The 18589-nt window shown below is 51.5% G+C and overlaps 1 protein-coding gene across 1 annotated transcript in view; it reads right to left on the minus strand.

The window, feature by feature from the left end:
* The window catches only part of LOC116940219 (caspase-3-like), a 101793-nt gene extending 94848 nt beyond the window's left edge, over nucleotides 1–6945 (minus strand). The window contains exon 1 of the mRNA XM_076065647.1: nucleotides 6737–6945. The gene's annotated coding sequence lies outside the window, so the exon portion shown is untranslated. The remainder of the gene's footprint in view (nucleotides 1–6736) is intronic.
* Nucleotides 6946–18589: the final 11644 nt, after the last annotated feature.

The following is an 18589-nucleotide window of genomic DNA, read 5'->3' on the forward strand; positions in this document are numbered from 1 at the left end:
ATCGGCGGGCGTCTCGCCGAGCTTCTGGAGAGCTCCGGACGATAGCCCCCCCCCACGCCCCCCCCCACGCCCCCCTCCGCGCCCCCACCTTCTCGATCCGCACCAGCGGGCAGTCAATTACGGCTCGCACCGGGAAATCCACCGATTCACGATTTGCCGCGGCTAACCCCCCCACCCCCCATCGCCACCCTACCACCAAAGACAAATATCCCACCGTATAACCCCTTAACGTGCAACGGTGCCGAGATGTTATCTCCCTCGCCTGGTATACGGGAGATAGTGGGTGCGACGTCGACCTGCTGTCTCTTTGGAGTTTGCGTGGTCTCCCCGTGATCGCGTGGATTTTTATCCGGGCCCTCCGGTTTTTCCATCCGCATTTAGAATCACGCGTTTGGAGTATTTGGCTGCTATACATTTTCCACGTGATAAGCCACTTCGTTGGGCTATCATGTGGCCAGGTCGCTTCTGAAAAAGAGCTGTATAGCTCAGTTGGCCTTACCTGGTGAAAAAATAAAAAAAGTTATATATATTTTTTAACAGACTGTTGGGGCAAGTGCTGTTAGCGAGCACCTATGAGGGCTGGCACGGCACACGAGGAGGTGGGTGACTATCACCACGCCCGGCCGCCTTTGTCTCCCCAGTGGCGATGTTTTCACACCGCACCAGGTATTCATTTGAGGCTGAGTCGACCTAGGGGAGGCCCAGCAACGGTTCAGATGATCGTCACCGATGTTGGCCGTGAGCGGGAATGGAACTCAGGTGGCCGGGTTTGTAGCGTAACGCGCTAACCGCTGCACCACCGCTCCCACACCCACACACACCCCGTGCCTTCCACAACCGCAGCGCGAGCGCTCTCCCTGGCGTAGGCAACGGATCAATAAATAGCTCACTCGCTTAGAGCGCTGTGCATTTCATTTATTGCCTCAATGAAATGATTATTCACTATTTATATTCTTTGGGTCTTTCGGTAAAGTATTTCGGTACTTTTGGTAAAGTCACGTAGATGGGTTTTCTTTGAACCTATCTACGTGACTTTACCGAAAGACCCAAAGAAAGTGAATTCCTGCAGTCACGAAAGCTTTAAGTTAAGATTATTCACTACTTTGTCACGCAATGGTGTTCGCCCGCTGGGTAGAATGGCCTTGCCGTGGGGATGTGCAATGTTCACAACTTGGCGTTTTAGGTGCCACCAATGGAGGCTAGCACGGCAGCGTACTCGTTTGAGGAGGACCCTTTGACTTAAACTCCACTTTGCCCGGCCAATTGGAGCAAAAATTCAAGGGTACGTTAAGACCCCGTTGTAACGCCACTGCTGGATACGAGGGCCTTCCCACGCCGCGCGGGTCAACGGAGTTATTTGGGCCAAACCTCACTGGTCAGTGTGGGATCGTGAAGGTGGGAGCATAGACGTTGGAGCTATAGTACACTGCAACTATAGACATCGTTGTACTGCTGACAGCGTAGGCCCATACACTGGCAGTAGCCGACAACACATAATTGTAACCGCTCTGACAGCTACAGGCTTAGCGCAGCCTGGAAGCGTATTATTAAGCAATACATCTATAGTGGTTGACTTGACGCGGACAACTTTATTGTTTTCTCCGACACCACTTTATTACAACTCTTCACATTACTTCTGCGACTTCGTCATTGCGCTTAGCCGCAGCTGGCTCGCCGCGATCCGCCCGTCTCGCTCACTCCGCTTCCTCCCCTATCCCTCACTGTCCCTCTGCGTCGTCCCTGTCTCTCTGTCTGTCTCACGTTGTATCTCTGTCTCACGCTGTATCTCTGTCTCTCTATGTCTCACGCTGTATCTCGCTCTGTCTCTGTTCGTCTCTGCTTGTCTCTGCTCTACTGCTAGCCTGTTCTGTCTCCTATGGCTTCACTCCGGTTCTCCCCGACCTACTTCGTTCCAGTCCCAGCGACAACAACTCCACTCGTTCTTCCCGTCTCCCGAATATATCCCCCGTTCTCATTACCAACCAATTAATTAGGCCGCGTGCCACCGACGCCCCACGTTCCCCCCCCCCGCACCTGTTACTTGCCCCCCTCTTTTCCCAGACATCCCGACGCCACTCCGCCCTTGACACCAACCCCAGCCAATCACAGCCGTACATCGCTCTCCAGCTTAATTGGCCCGTCATTACCGCACAGTTTCCTGCCGCCGCACCTGGCCGGCCCTACGCGACCCCACCGTCCATAACTCGCGCGTCCTTACCATTCCCCCCCTTGTATCCGCGTGTTAATCCACTACACGTCTTACAATTACAATTCCTGATAGATGAAACACATACTAATTAACTGATGACTAATCTATTATATAATTACAACAATCACCCCCCCCCCCCCAGTACGCCTCTGATCTCTGCACCTGATTGGGTTCAGTGATGACGTTGTCCTGCTCTATTTAAGACTGTAAGCAGGTGGATTGCTTCACTATTCTGGCAAATCGCCCGATGATGCTGGATGTAATTACCATCGAAACGTCGTACTACTCAAATTGTAAATGTTGTGGATTTACTCTCCAACACACTGGTGGGCTGGAGTAGTAACTATTTGGCGTTTTGTTTACGTGACAAATCCCTTAATAATTTGTTGTGACGGATGGTGGAGGGTTACGACACATTTACACTTACGCGATCGAACCAAAAAACCTTTATTTTGAACCGACTGCTTGCATGGCGGTCCTCCGTTCAAGATCTATCCAGGCTCAGGCCTGAGAGGTTGAAATCTCGGGTGCATTCCGGGTGACTTGTGCACCTGGTCGCAAAAGCAACAATAAAACACTGCCCGGGGATTCATCAGCTTTCACACCGTCCAGAATAAACACTGCAAATGATCGTTTGGCAATCACGGCAAATAAACATTCGCAATTGTGACCACCCGCACGTGTCCCGGAATAACGTAACAATTATACTGGTAGGAAACGTAGTGGACTGGAAGCCCAACCGGGATTAATTCACAGGAGGCAGGGGATTAATTGTGTATGTCTGTGGATGTCTGTCCACGTGTATCCGGACACCCGGATATATAACAAATGCGCTGCTAATGGGCATTACTGGTAGGAAACGTAGTGGACTGGAAGCCCACCGGGATTAATTCACAGGAGGCAAGGGATTAATTGTGTATGTCTGTGGATGTCTGTCCACGTGTATTCGGACACCCGGGTATATAAAACCGGAAGTGACGTCATGGGTATAACCAACAGAGCGTCTAACCACAGGGGGGTTTCTACACAGTTGGAATATTCCAAATCAAATATAACCAGTCCGTCAACAAATGTATGACGGATGTACATCAAATATATATACAGAAATAATACTGGTAGGAAGCGTAGTGGACTGGAAGCCCAACCGGGATTAATTCACAGGAGGCAGGGGATTAATTGTGTATGTCTGTGGATGTCTGTCCACGTGTATCCGGACACCCGGATAAAATGGGAGGGGTGGGGCTGGGTGGAGAGGGTGGGGAGGGGAGGGTGGTGAGGGGAGGGTGGGGAGGATGGGGAGGGGAGGGTGGGGAGGGTGGGGCGGGTGGGGAGGGGCTGGGTGGGGGGTGGGAGGGGTGGGGAGGGGTTGGTCACCCCGTGGTGCCCTTATAAAACTCAACGTTTAACCTACTCACGCCGGCTTGTGCCCGCCCTCACAGTCGGGCATATTTGCGGAATACATCACGCCGCCGTTGACCCTGGCCATTGACCGAGCAACCCAACGTTCCTACCAGCTCCCTCCGCAGGAGAATGTGTTATAACAATTCCTCGTCGCGCCGCAGTCGCCCTTCTCTGGTGTGGGTCACACCGCACCTCGGGGTGACGCGGGTTTTGTTGTTGTTGTTGCTATCTCCATCGTCTCACCAAACTACCTCCGGTGGATGAAACAATTCCAGCATCTATCTTAAATACACCCCCCCCCCCCTGCTGCTTGGCTTCCCAAACAAACCCGACTGCGGCCCAGTTAGGTGGTGTACATTGTGTACACACTGGTGTGAGGATGATGATGATGATGACAGTGATGATGCTGATGATACTTGTGTTGGTTTTGATGCTGAATTTGCAGCTGCTGTTGTTGATGAAGATGCTAATAGCAATGGTGATGGTACCCTCACCATGTAGTGTACAAAATAACATAGTATTTGAACTATTTGTTTTTTTAATATATTGCAGATTATTTAACCCAGGACACCCTTACGGTCGTACATGTTATGCACATATCGTTTATTGTTCAATTTGAATCACAGTTCCTATGATGACTGTTACATTGCTTTTATAGCTTTATTTCGGTGATTTTGAAAACTTTTGGTTTAGCCATGTTTGTTTGTTGTAGTACAGAATCAGACTGATAACTTTAATCTAAATTTTCTTATGGTTGTTATTGTTTGACTTGCATCCCACTGGGATTTTTTGCACACAGCACTGATATTCGGTGCTTTTTCTGGAAGACTTTGCTGTTTTTTCCTGCATTTTTTTCTGTTGCACGTAGTCATTTTAAGGCGTTTCTTTGTTTATGTTTTTGTTTGTTGCGGTTGCACCCGATTCAAGAGCCGAATGGCTCACAGGGCTATACCAAATAAATGAAACTGAACTGAATTGAACGAATAAGACCAAGTCTCACGTTGTCTTGGAGGGTTTGCTGCCCATCAGACAGCCCAGAGACGATTACCGGGCTATCTGTATGCTAAAGGTCCTCTTTAAAAAAAATCCGATAATTACCTAAAGTACCACTCAGTTCCTCGGACTCCCTCCCGTATAGCCTCAGAAGTGCCTCCTAATTGCTACTAAATATTAATTTTGTCTAAACTTTGATCAAAGTGATTTGTTGTTACACGTTCCCGGCATCTCCTTGCCACTCAGCTACAGCTTGCTCTCCTCCCTTGACTCGCTCTCTTCATGTCCCAATTAGACCAAAATACAGAGCTTACTTGCACACGTGCCTAGCTTTATTTGCGCACCTCTCTCTCTCTCTCTCACATTGTGTTCGCACAGGCTTATTTGGATTTGCGCGTGTTTATGCCCCTATTATACCAAAATACGGAGCTTACATTCACTTAGACCAAACACTTTTTGTTCTGTCCCCTCTTGCTCTCACATTATGTTTGCACTGTTTTTCGATTCGCACGTGTTTTGTTCATGACCGTTAAACACCTCGTTTCTTTAGTTGTGCAGTATTCGTTGATGACTCGTTCTCTGCAATGTTGATGATTGGTATTTTTTTTTTTGGGGGGGGGGGGGGTGTTACGCTTATGCACCACGGATCTCCATTGCGAAATAGCTGGGCAAACTGGAAAAACAGGACGATCCATGTACAAAATACAACGAAAAACTCCAAACTCACTTAAACTCATCTGACAAAAAATAAACATGTACTTACGAATTCATGCACGCCCCGCGGATAAAGAGGTCACACATCATCATCATCATTATCGAGCACTGTTCTGAAACAACGTGAACCATTTGTGTTCTCTCGTAACAACACGTCGACAGCCGCGTCTGTAGTTACACACGGTGCTCTTCCATTTAGGGATCAGCGGCTAGTCACGAGCGCGTGTGTTTAGAGTAACCGTTTCTGGTTGTTGCTCTCCTCTCTCGCTCTCCTCTCAAACAAAGGGAGGCCGCCGAGACGCGCGGCGCGGTGGTCAATGAGCGCTCCCTCTCGGGGCCTTTGCGCGCTCCGCCACCCCCCCCCCCCCTGCGCCCCCCTTCCCGATGGGGCCGAAATACGCGACAGGGAATCTCCCGGCATTTACCCGGATTATCGCGAGTACGGCCAGAGTTGGGTTTCCCTAAGGGGGGGGGGGGGGGGGGGGATGGGGGTTGGGGCGCTTCTATGCTTCAGGAGCCTTCGTCAAACCCATTCCTCGAGATAGCTTGTTTTAATCGGCATCAGATAACTAACATCAAGGTACAAGCCGGGCGGCACATCGTACCGATGTCTTCTCGTAACCCTTAAGTATGGCTGTGTTTTATTCAAACAATGACGTTGTGGTGTGTTAGCCGACAATCGTGGGATAGCGGGGCACCAGGCGAGCCGTGGGCACGCTTCTTGTTTCGTATATCGAGGATTGCCCCTCGCAAAAGAGGCGACGTCGTTTTACGCGCCTCGTTGGGTTCATGTCATCCTCTCGTCAAGTGAAGGATACTGACTGATGGAGCAGTGGCACGGTGATTCGTGCAACGTTCTATGAACCCAACGGCCTGAGTACCCGGCGACCTGAGTTTAATCTCCGGCCACGATTAACATCAGTGATGAGTGACTGGTCCTTGGCACTCACTCATGAGCAAATGACCCCCGTCAACCGACATTCAGTGACCAGCATGGTGAGGTATGGTGAGAAACCTCATGATTGACACGACGTGAGGAGGCCTCTATCCAGCAGTAGATCGACAAGGGTTTGTAAATGATTACGTACTATTTTTTTTTAATTATGCATGAGACACGAGGCCTTCCAATGAGTGCATTAGGCATTAGCAGGTTCGACAAACGCACAGAGAGTAACTCACCGTTTGTCCTCAGAGACCGCAATAATAACAACAACAAGGGCTCTCAAATGAGCACCCATTGAGGCCGGCACGGCTCCGATGGTTTCGTGTGGCAGCCACTACACCTGGCCACCTTGGCAGCGTCATCGCGGCCGACGTTCCCACTCCGCACCGGGGGAGGGGGGGGCGGGGTCTCGTTTCGGGCCAACACCGACCCAAGGAAGAACGAGGAACCGATTCCGGAGACCACTCGCCACTGACTTGCAACGACGTCCCGAGAAATCGAACTCCCCATCCCCCCGGGGTCGGCAGCATCAGCGGCGCAGTGTGAAGAGTCAGGCGCCACTCGCTCCCCCGCAGGCGTCGTCGGGAAGACGCGGAAAGAGTCACGGCAGACGGGCTCCTTCCCTACCAGCTGCGCGTAAACGCAATGGCTCGGCTTCAATCTGTCCCCGAGTCTCCGTCGTGCCGTGCCGCCGTAGCGCACAACCAGATGCTTTCCTCCTGCACGTGTGCGGCGGCTCTGCTAATGAGCTGTGACAAACGAACTCGTGTTTTTTTTTATTGGTGTGCTCAACTTAAAAAGAACACACACACACACATTAGACACACACAATCGCACTCACCCGCCAAAGGAGGTTTGTTTTTGGTTTCTCTCTCGCGTTTGAATCGACCATCCCAGCCTCTGCTTCGAGAGTGATATTTTACTCTGAAGTAGCCGCGATGTTGAACAATGATAAGTAAACTAAAGCTATATTCTATTTTTATTTTATTTTACCAGGTAAGGCACACGAAGCTACATCGCCATTTTTCAGAAGCGACCTGACCACAAATGATAGCTCAACGGGATGGCTTAATCGTGTGGAAATTTAGAGCAGCCAAATATTCTCAACGCGTGTTTTTTTTTAACATGTGGAGGGAAAAAGGCGGAGGACCCGGATCAATATTCACGCGACCACGGGGAGAGAGACACGCAAACTCCAAATACACAGCAGGCGTTAGGGTCTGGATCGAACCCACGACCTCCTGTATACCGGGCAAGGTAGTTATCATAAATGTGCCATTACGTAAGATGAAGGTGGCAGACCGACGGAGAGAACGAGCGGTCGGTGAGAGCTCGCTCGCTATCTCGAGTCAGGTGAGACAACAACAGCAGCAGCCATTCGCCACTCAGTGGCGGTGACGTCACCACAGCGCTTGTGCCAGGCTAGGTGCACTCTGACACGTGGCTGGGAACAGAGGCGAAGGAGAGGAAGGGAGTTGCACAGCTGATCTGCGCAAGGAGAGAACAAAGGAAAATAAGTAATACTGCATTCTTCTGAGAGTAGCAGGTTTCATAGTTGCGGTAATAAAGAGACAAGGAGGAGACTCGTAAGAAGACACTGCAGGCCACGTGAAAAAAAAATCCAATAATGGTTCTGCCAGAGGAATACTGCTGCTGATATTTCACCAGTATCATCTGCACCAGCAGTTCTCAACGGTGATTGCTGACATCACCGCCACACATCCCAGCTGCCCGTGTGTATCAATCAATAAACGTGTAATTCCAAATGACTCGTGCTCTAGGGTGACATCACCAGAAGCCGAATCCAAATCCTGGAGCATCAGGAATGACTGCTACTCTGCTAATATGACGTGCAGCAGTTCTTAAATCTAAGCTAATTCTAATTAACGATTATAATAGTCTGGTTCTCTCATTAAGCCGTGCATTTCATTTTTCGTTAATTACAGTCGACTCAGATTGTATGAAAATGACAGGCTTTTGAAGACTTAGCTTGATTAGTTTTTTTATTGTTGTCTCCGGAACAATGTGTTTGAACAAGTGGTGTGTGTTAAAAAGGAACCCAGTTAACAGTAATTTTTTTATAAATGTCACCCTATTGTCACGTCGAATATAACGAGCTAAAGCGCCTCTCAGCCCCCAAAATCATGCAACTATGAGGTGCTACCCATCTATTTTATGGCCTTGAGTCAGTGGTGGAAATTCCACATTCCCGTGGCAGTGGCAGCTACATTCATAGCAAAGCCACTGTTGATTTCCCGTAAGGTGGTACTCGTTTGGATTGGCCCCCAAAGGGACAATTGGATGAGAACTACCCCTGATCGTGGCTGAAACTTGCATCTCGTTGCTTTGTGAGATGAGAACTCGTACTGGAGTCGCACCCAGTCAATGATGAACCCGTCGCAACAAAGAGAGAGTCACCCCCTTCACAAGTGGCCATGCGTGACGAATCCGAGTAACATCTCAGCCCTGAACCGGTGGTTGGAAATTCCGAATTCCCCGTGGGTGACAGAGACAGTCTGTTCGTGACATTATTTCTGTTTGGCTTCCTACATAGTCGTATTTATTTGATCGGCCCTAGATCGACGATGAGTTGAGTTGTCTTTTTTTGGCTGAGATTCCAAATCGCAACCTTCCAATGGCGAGCTGAGCACCAGGACCATGGCATTAACCTGTCCAGGAGTCAAGCCTCGGGTGAAAGTATCTCTCCCTGCTCTCCATCGGCATCCCCTCAGCCGGCAGCAGATATTCCACATTCCTTTGGCAGGACCCAGTAAAAATAAAGGTCCATTCCCTTCCGTGCAAATGTTATTTTATGGCCGCATGAGATAAATAGTTGGCACGGCGCAAGGGAGTAATTTGCAGGGTCTTCTAATAAGCGATTGAGAAAATGAAACATTTAATCCCTTGTGAATGTTTTTCGAGGGCAGCTCTGCCACACGCAGGTGCACACAGTAACCACAGTGCATTCCATTTCATTATTTTATTTTTTTCAGGCCCCCCTCCCCCTCTTCTCCCCAGAACCAACCAGCCCTACTGCAAGTGCCACCACAAAGCAGACGGGACACTGGGTGGCATTGGCACACTCCGACATTCAGCAGGTGACCGGGAGGTCTCAAGACTGCAGCTGGCCCCGAGCCAGATGTAGTTCTAAGGGCTCCCGTTCGGCAGGAATTAATGCACCACAAGAAGGTCTGCTAATGCATTTGCACAGGTGGGAATGATTACATCCCTGGTCTAAGATATTAATGATCCGGCCGGGTGGCGCTGTGGTTAGGGCATTCTTCTCGCAATCGGAAGTTTGCGAGCTCAAATCCTGGCCGGTGATTGACTCTGTCCATCATCTCACTGGGGCTGCTAAAGTGATTACGAATGCGCGAGGAGCCCTCCGCGGATGTTCCGTGACTCTCGTCGTAAGAATGTGGAATTTTGGAAAATGACCACGTAGCGTCGGGAGCGATTGCGTGAACTGGGCGGCGACTGCGCGAAAGTCGCCTTCCAGGGTTTCCCCCTCCACATTCGGAGTATTTGGCTGCTGCTTTCAATGTCCACACGATGATAGGCCACTCCGTTGAGCTGTCATTTGTGATAGCCAGGTCGCTTCTGAAAAAGAGCTACATAGCTCAGTGGGCATTACGTGGTAAAACGATACGTAGTTTAGTTTTATTCTTAAAGGTTGTTGGGTTAGATTGCGTAAGTATAAATGTGTCGTAACCCTCCACCACCCGACACAGCCAGTAAGGTTTGTCACGTAAACAGCGCGGCAATTTAGTTACTACTTCAGCCAACCAGTGTGTTGAAGTACATCCACAACATTTACAATTTGTTTAGCTTTTAGTTTAAGCCCTTTGTGATTGTGCATGGCCGGGGTCTTGCTCATCCCTGATGCCTCATCCGGGGCGAGGCGCCGAGAGTGAACGCGCGTGAGTGACGGCTTGCACGGGGGGGGGGGGGCGCGGGGGGGGGGGAATAGGGCGATGACTAAGAGCCCTCCTTTGCAGCTGCGTGAATAAAATAAAGAGCCCATTGATGTGGAATTAGTTCTCTCGGTGCTCACAGCAGCCAATCTAGACCGGAGCAAAGTATACCTGTATGTGTAAGGGCATATACGCTGTATCATTTATATATGCGCGTGCGTGTGTGTGTACGTGTCAATCAAAGTGTGCACGCTGAAATTAACATGGGGTGACGCTCATTTCTATTTGGCAGCACTGATCCGATGGCCTCAATTCCACATTTCATGACAGGGTTCAGTATACCCATAGGACAGCCAATGATCTCTATGTGTGTGTGCGTGTGTATATACGATAGTGTAGCGGTTAGCGCGCTGCGCTATGAACCTGGCGACTCGGGTTCGATTCCCGCTCACGGCCAACATCAGTGACGATTATCTGAACCGGTCCCGGGCCTCCCCTAGGTCGACTCAGCCTCAAATGAGTGCCCGGTGCGGTGTGTAAACATCGCCACTGGGGAGACAAAGGCGGTCGGGCGTGGTGCTGGCCACCCACCCCCTCGTGTACCGTTCCGGCCTTCATAGGTGCTCGCTAACAGCACTTGCCCCAACAGTCTGTTACAGGCTACACGGGGGATCTTTGTCTTTGTGTGTATATACAGGGTATTATTATATAACGTACATTGTATTGGGTTTTAGTGATTGGTCGACAGGTAAAGTGCTTGACTCACAGTCAGAAGCCATGGTCGCGTCGAATTTTCAGCATTGGCTCAGTGCCCCCAAACAGAAGTAATTGTCAACCCATTACTTGTTTGAGCAGACGGGCACTTTGACTTTGTAATAGTTACGATGAGAATGATCACGCACAGGCCTTTGTCAAGCCACTGCGGGATGAAGGCCTCTCACCATACATAACCACGCAGGCCAGTGCAAGTGAGTGAAGGGAGGTCAGACCCAGGACCGGGTTCCACATCACTGGCAACTGACGTTAGCCGTGCTTGGGAATTAAATGCGGGCGGATGGGTTCACAGCGCAGTGCAAAAACCACTGGCACCATTCCTCCTTTTATAATAATAAATATAGCGCGTACGTCTAGGCATATAATTGTGAAAATAAGACCAATTAGTGTTGGATTTATTTGTATTAACCGCATTATAGACCGGCGCTACCGCTCTTTATTTTTTCAAGCCAAATTGCGACCGATACGTTTGTGACAGGAGCATCAGTGACAATTAATACAGAAGCCACAACACAGCGGCTGACTTGCGTCATTTGCCGCAGCAGTCTTCACAGCGCCGGTTAGCAAGGGAGGCGTTCTACAGAAAACGTGTCAAAAATCAAACATTGTGGATAAACAATTGTACGTAATCTCTATGGCCAAAGACGCCAGAATATGCCTCATCTTGCCAGGTCTATGAAGCTAAGCAGCGGTTGAGCCTGGATAGAGCCTGGATGGGTGACCAGCATGCATGCCAGGTTGCCATCGGCGGCCGGGTATCTGTGCTACGTTGCGAGCAGCAGAAGGACAGCGCAGAAATATCCACTGCTCGACTGCGATCCTCTGCTCCCACGTTTACCCTCCCAACCTGTTGTCCTTCCCCCCCCCGTACCCTCTGATTCACACGGTTGGCTACGTACGGTGCGAAAGAAGTTCAACATAGGTACATCTCAGAAAGACCAGAGCGCGGTGAATTATGGTTAGAATAACCCACGCGGAGTGTGTGGGAGGCCCACATCCAGCTGTGGAATTACAAAAAAAGAAATGAAAGGGCCGTACATGTGAATGTACACACACACATACACGCGCATTTTTTTCGTAGCATTGTTTCTCAGCGTGGGATTAAATCAATTCTGGATGGCTCGTCCCGTCACGGGGCATGACAGCAAGCAGCCGCGCAAGGGAAAGTTACCTGAAGCTCCGGGAACAGCGGTTCATTGTTTTCTCTGCATCTCATCTTCACGTGCCCACCACCACCACCAGCACCACTACCGCCGCCTGGGTGGGGCATCCTCCTCCTGCTCCTCCAGCTGCTCGCCGTCCGAACCCCACCCCCCTCCATCCCCCCGCGCAGTTCGCTCGACAGGTGATTATCCGGGAGACCACACAAGCATAGCCCCCCCCCTCTATATCTCAGCCCCCTCCTCTCTCAGCCCCCCTCTCTCTCAGCCCCCCTTTCTATCAGCCCCCCCCCTATCTCTCAGCCTCCCTCTCTCTCAGCCCCCACTCTCTCTAAGCCGCCACTCTCTCTCTCAGCCCCCTTTCTCTCAGCCCCCCTCTCTCAGCCCCCACTCTCTCTCAGCCCCCCTCTCTCTCAGCCCCCCTCTCTCTCAGCCTCCCTATCTCTCTCAGCCCCTCTCTCTCTCAGCCCCCCTCTCTCTCTCAGCCCCCCCTCTCTCTCTCAGCCCCCCTCTCTCTCAGCCCCCTTCTCTCTCAGCCCCCTCTCTCTCAGCCCCTGTTCTCTCTCAGCCCCCTCTCTCTCAGCCCCCCCCCTCTCTCTCAGCCCCTGCTCTCTCTCAGCCCCCCTCCTCTCTCAGCCCCCTCTCTCTCAGCCCCTCCTCTCTCAGCCCCCTCTCTCTCAGCCCCCCCTCTCTCTCAGCACCCCCTCTCTTAGCCCCCCCTATATCAGCCCCCCCTCTCTCTCAGCCCCCCTCTCTCTCAGCCCCCCCTCTATCAGCCCCCCTCTCTCTCTCAGCACCTTCCCCTCTCAGCTCCCCCCTCTCTCTCAGCCCCCCCCCCCACATCCGCCCACCTCCGCCCACCGCCATCCCTCCAGCCCTGTTAGGGCCCCCACCCTGGCACACGGCAGTGCCCCCAGGGGGGAATTGCCGGCGGTGTGGGCGATCTGTGGCGGTCAATAGGGGGAGGGGAGGTGCGTGTAGGGGAGGGGGGACACCCAGAAGGGGGTTTCATTCACCTGCAACCGTGCCGCTAATTGGGCTCGCCACTCACCGCATGCGTGGCGCCGCCGCGGCTGCGGCTCTTGTTGAGGATGCGTTTTTGTTTGGTTCTTACACTCGGGGCGTCGCGTCTCTCTCTCTCTGTCTGTCTGTTGTGTGTCTGCGACCGTGTGTGTCTCTCTCCATGCTGTCTTGTGTGTCCGTGTGTGTGTGTGTGTCACGGGAGCGAGCAGTTTGATAGGTGCTCGCGAACAGCACTTGCCCCCAACAGTCTGTTAAGGCTATATAGGGGATCTGTGTCTTTGTCACGTGAGCGGTATTATCGTGGCGGCGCCTCGAGTTTAGATTTCCGCTCACGGTCAACACCGGTTACGATTGGCTGAACCACTCCCGGGGCCTCTGCTCGGTCGACGCAGCCTCAAATGAGTACCTGGCCAGGTGTGTAAGCATCGCCACTCGGGAGACAAAGGCGGCCGGGCGTGGTGGTGGTGGCCACTATTCGCCCCCCCCCCTCCTCGTGTTCCTGTGCCAGACCCCAAAGGCGCACGCTAACAGCACCGAGGGCAATCCGCGAGGCCTCCAAGAGGAATTTCTCTCTGCGCGTCTGTGGGTGTGTGTGTGTGTTTTCACTCCCCATTTTGATAAAGCTCCCTCTCCTTTCGACAGTGAGGACACTTAATCTCTCGGTGGCAGGATGAAATGAATTTTAAGAAAAGGGAGGCCGATAAGAATGCTGTTTGGCTGCTTTCTCGATTCGTGTCATCAGACATCAAACATCGCGCCTCTGGATCTCTGCTCAAAATCTTTATCACGCTGGTGACAAGCCGCCCCTTCTCTCCCCCCCCACCCCCTTCTACTTCTTCGTCTTCTACAAACAGGCGCCGATCTACCATTCGATTTGATTTCCACCGGCCACAGGCCCCCCGCTCTAAGTCGTCGACCTTCCTCGCGTCGCCACCGCCGAGCGCCTCACTCGTCTCAGACGCCGCACACATTGCTCCATGCTCCGTGCGTTTGGCAAAGAGGGTGGGCCAACCCCTCCCCCCTCCCCCCTTCCCCCCACTTGTTTGAGCTAATAAGACGGCATCGTCATCGTCGTCGTCATTGTCGTTATCAGCCACGATCAATTCACTGCTGGACGAGGACCTCCCCAAGCCGTCGACGTCTCTCGCAGTCCTGCGATGCAGTGATCCATCTGGCGCCCTCTACTCGAGCTGATTTCATCACTCCATCTCCCTCCTTGTGGACGTGTTCGGGTGTGGATCCCCCCCCCCCCCCGCCGCCTTTGGCTGCCACTGCGATATCAGCCCCCCCCGCCCCCACCGTCACCCCCTTTGAAGTGGGAGAGGATGTCACCCCAAAGCAATTAGTTTCTTACTCCGTGAGTTATGTAGGAAAAGCAGCGATCGCCAGCGCTCGACAGCAGTAAGGGTGTAAGTTCAATCCACCTTGGGGTCATTTCAATCCATCATTGTCGTTACTCTGCCATAACTACGTACGGCGCGAACGAAGTTCAACTTACGTACATACATGTACAACTCTGTCGGTCTCACCATTGGTTGAGAGACTAGCCAACGCCATAAGCACGTGGGATTTCCAGCACTGGCCCAGGGTCATTGCCCTTAGGCTCGTTCGAGCGGGGAGGCACTTCTCGCTTTGAGCTGGTGGTCACAGAGCACTCCACCCACACAGCTCCACCCACACAGCTCCACCCACACAGCTCCACCCACAGAGATCCACCCAGAATGATCCACCCACAGAGATCCACCCAGAATGTTCCATCCACCCACACAGCTCTCCACGCGCGGCGGCTGCTGCTATGGTTCTCGTCATCGTTGGGTGCTGGACTTCGGGGCAAATCAAACGGGACGCCGTTAATAAAGCGGAGACCGTCATTAATTGGTGTGTGTAATACAGTGTGATTAATTGCTTGGCTAATTAGACAGCAAATGTGAACACGGGCGAGACGGGGATTATTCTCTGCGTGCGGTGTCTCCCGTTGCCGCTTGAGCCACCGAATCTTGGCTTCGGCGTCCTTAAACTAAACCTTGTTTTATTTTATCTGACCAGGTAAGGCCATCCGAGCTATATAGTTCTTTTTCAGAAGCGACCCGGCCACAAATGATAGCTCAACGAAGTTGTTTATCATGCCTAAATGTATAGTAGCCAAATGTTCTAAGCAGCACGTTTCTAAATTTTGGAGGGAAATCAATCTGAGGACCCGGAGAAAAAAAATCCACGCGGCCACGGGGAGAGAGACACGCAAACTCCCAATTATACAACAGACGTCACGGTCGGGATCGAACCCACGACTTCCTGCACACCAGGCGAGGGAGTTAACATCTCTCCACCACGGCGCCACCTTGCGCGCTCTTGCAGCGAGGCACACCTGGGGCTGTCTGCGGCACAACCCACGGAAAGCCGCGCAGTTCGTTGGCGTAACTTGATTCTGAGGTTGCCTCCTTGGGAGCTCCCAGCTCTCACGAACAAGCCCGCGCACCCTGCTCGGGAAATGTCCCAGGGCGATGGCTCGCGAGTCCACCTGGACAGCGGTCGCCCTCGCCCAAGAGCGCCCAGCGGTGCGGCCACCTCCACCTCGCGCCGGTGTTCGTCTCTCGCGCGCTCTGAAAAGGGCGAGCGCCGTGCAACAGTTCAGCCGGCGACTTCGAGTCCCGACGTCGAGAATGCATCGAGCTCGTTTGTTGACCTTGCCCTCGCAACCTCTGATTAGCGCCGTTGGCTCCGTAACGGCGCGAAAGAAATTCGCCACGCGCGCGTACATTGGCGGAAACGCCGCATTCAACGCGACCGCTTGTTTCGCGTGGCGATGGGTGACCGGCCTGATTCCGTCCACCTCTCCACACTTGAGGAGGCGCGCCTCTCCATCACGGACGGACAAAAAGGAAAAAAAGACGTGGATTCGCGGCCCGCGCTCTCCGACTGCCGTCGGTCAATGGCTTACGGAGCCCCCCCCCCTCTGCGTGTGCCCACGCGGGAGAAGGGACGCTGGGGGGGGGGCGACCGCCTCCCCTTCTCTCCTCCCTGGGTGCGGACTCCTCACCGTCGCACTGGGGGGTAGTGGGGGGTGGGGAGGGCAGCAGCCAGCGTGAGGAGTACGCGCCACAGCGCCCGGCGCGTTCTATCCCCGGGCACGCCGAGTTCCAGCAACTGCCCTGCTGAGCCTCGTCCCGTGCCAGCGATGGGTGGGTGGCGCGGGTCGCGACGGGGCGTCACCCCCCACCCCCCCACCCCCCCACCCCCCCAGAAATATTGATGAGACATCCGCGATAATAAGTCTGTGAAAAGGTTGTGTTTTGTCTTTCTAACGGGCAGTCTCTGTATCAACACTGACAATTTAATAGCGACCGGTGTATAGATTATTGGAAATACGAGGAAAAGGAGGGGAGTCGCACTAAATTAAGAGCATTTGTCATCAGAATGAAGGGGCCCGAGCAATCCATCTTTTACTCTGTTCCCATCAGATCATTTAATACATAACAGATGTTACTATTATTTTGGTGAATGCAGCTTTATAAGAACTAATGATGCATTATGCTTAATGAAGACAGATTGTCAATACTCTATCATCCAATGAGTGAAAAATCAAAGTATCGCGGTGGCACGGCTATTAAGGCCGCGGCAATATGCTGTTCTTATTTCACGAACATCGCCACAACAGGGGGCCATGACATTCGCAAAATTATACCGAGAATGACGGCATATCCATCACGCGTAAGATCCCGCTCGCATCAATTCCTGCGATTGGTTAAAAGGCTTTATTACAATAAGATATTGTATCAGAAGACTTTTAACCTTTCCTATGCAGGGGTCTATCATCTACCGTGTGAGACATTTTAGAGACATTTCTGATTTAATTTGAATAATTGAGTTTAGGCTGTGTCTGTGTGCATTTCAAAAAGCCGAATACTCTCCCTCCTTAAAGGGGCATTAGAGCAGCACTCATCTCTTGTAAGCAGCCCCGAGCCACCCGTAGAAATCCCTCGTTACTTTGACAGAGGCTGGGTCACTCGCTCCACTAGAGTTACTCCGCACTAAACGGTGCTCATTTGAACAACCCTGCGACACGAAGTTCCACCGTTTGAGATTTGCGAGTCAAGCACGCCGCCAACCTTGCCACCCAGCGAGCTCATCTTCCTCTCACAGTCGAGTCATTGGCGGAAATTCCACAACCCTAGAGCGGGGTCCAGTATCTCCATGGGGCAAGGTCGTTTGAGATGTATTCGCATTTCGCGCCTCCGATTAGCACGGTTGGCTACGTACTGTGAAAAAGACGTTCAACATACATACATACATGAATGCAGACACAACTCTACGTAGTATTTCATCCCTTGTGCCACTTCACTGCTGGATTAAAGCCTTCTCATGCCATGTCAGTCACGGGGATTGCTTGGCCATACTTCAGCATGCTGGTCAGTGCAGGCTGGTCAAGGGCTAACCAGAGCAGGGTTAGATGACGAGGATGTTTGTCCGTGACCGCAGATCACCAGACGACACGGAAATGGATGTGTGTGTGTATGTTGACCTTCTTTTGCAGTGCACGTAACTAATCGTGCTAAATCGTAGGTGCCGGGGGAAGGACAACAAACTAAACACGAAGAGGAGTTGTAAAGAAATGAGTTTTCAATCTACAGATGATTTAAAAAGTGCACAGCTCCCAGTGACTTCCTCGAGTCGGAAGGAAGAGTGGAGCCACAGCGCCACGAGACTCACCCCCGAACCGGAGCTCGCGGCGGCATCATAGCAATGACTCGTCATCATACCAATTACTCAGCATCATAGAACTCAGCATCATAACAATGACTCGTCATCATACCAATTACTCAGCATCATAGCAATTACTCAGCATCATAGCAATAACTCAGCATCATAACAATGACTCGTCATCATACCAATTACTCAGCATTATAGCAATGACTCGTCATCATACCAATTACTCAGCATCATAGCAATAACTCGTCATCGTAGCAATGACTCAGCATCATAACAATGACTCGTCATCATAACAATGACTCGTCATCATAACAATCACTCATCATCATAACAATCACTCAGCATCATAGCAATTACTCATCATAACAATTACTCGTCATGATAACAATGACTCGTCATCATAACAATTGCTCAGCATCATAGCAATGACTCGTCATCATAGCAATGACTCATCATCATAGCAATGACTCGTCATCATAACAATGACTCGTCATCATAACAATCACTCAGCATCATAGCAATGGCTCGTCATCATAACAATCACTCAGCATCATAGCCATGACTCGTCATCATAACAATGACTCGTCATCATAGCAATGACTCATCATCATAGCAATGACTCGTCATCATACCAATGACTCGTCATCATAACAATCACTCAGCATCATACCAATTACTCAGCATCATAGCAATGACTCATCACAACAATTACTCGTCATTATAACAATGACTCGTCATCATAACAATTACT

This window comes from Petromyzon marinus, chromosome 8 (assembly GCF_048934315.1).
Source record: "Petromyzon marinus isolate PM22_M1 ecotype Great Lakes invasive population chromosome 8, UKy_Petmar_22M1.pri1.0, whole genome shotgun sequence".
NCBI classification, from domain to species: Eukaryota; Metazoa; Chordata; class Hyperoartia; order Petromyzontiformes; family Petromyzontidae; genus Petromyzon; species Petromyzon marinus.